Source organism: Eurypyga helias, unplaced genomic scaffold (genome assembly GCF_000690775.1).
Source record: "Eurypyga helias isolate BGI_N326 unplaced genomic scaffold, ASM69077v1 scaffold39355, whole genome shotgun sequence".
NCBI classification, from domain to species: domain Eukaryota; kingdom Metazoa; phylum Chordata; class Aves; order Eurypygiformes; family Eurypygidae; genus Eurypyga; species Eurypyga helias.
In genome coordinates this window covers 1-424 of record NW_010254052.1, presented here as the reverse complement: position 1 = coordinate 424, position 424 = coordinate 1, and positions in this window count along the sequence as shown.

The window sequence follows — 424 nt, the reverse complement described above, 5'->3', positions numbered from 1 at the left end:
AGTCCGGTTTTTTTTTTTTTTTTTTTTCCTAGGGAGGGGTAGGAAAGGGGGGAGGGGGACTCCCCAAAACCACACTTGGATCAAGATCAGGATCTTCCTCCTCGCTGATGGATTAATAATGCTAATAACTGCGATTATTGCCGCCGGAGCCTTGATTTTAAAAAACTTCTTCCTCCTTTTTCCCTTTTCTCTGCTCGCCGCGCTCTCTCTCTCTCTCTCCACCTCAGTCTTAAAGAGCCAGCAAACTACTTTACCCCCTTTTGCAAACACACACACTCTCTCTCTCTGCCTTGACAACTCCTGATACTTTTTTGAACAAGTTAATAGACAACCATCCATGTGATGGGGGCTTGTCAGGGAATAAATGTGTTCGCCCCGGCCAATCAGCGCGCGGCGGCTCCGCCACTGAGGACAAGTCTCTACC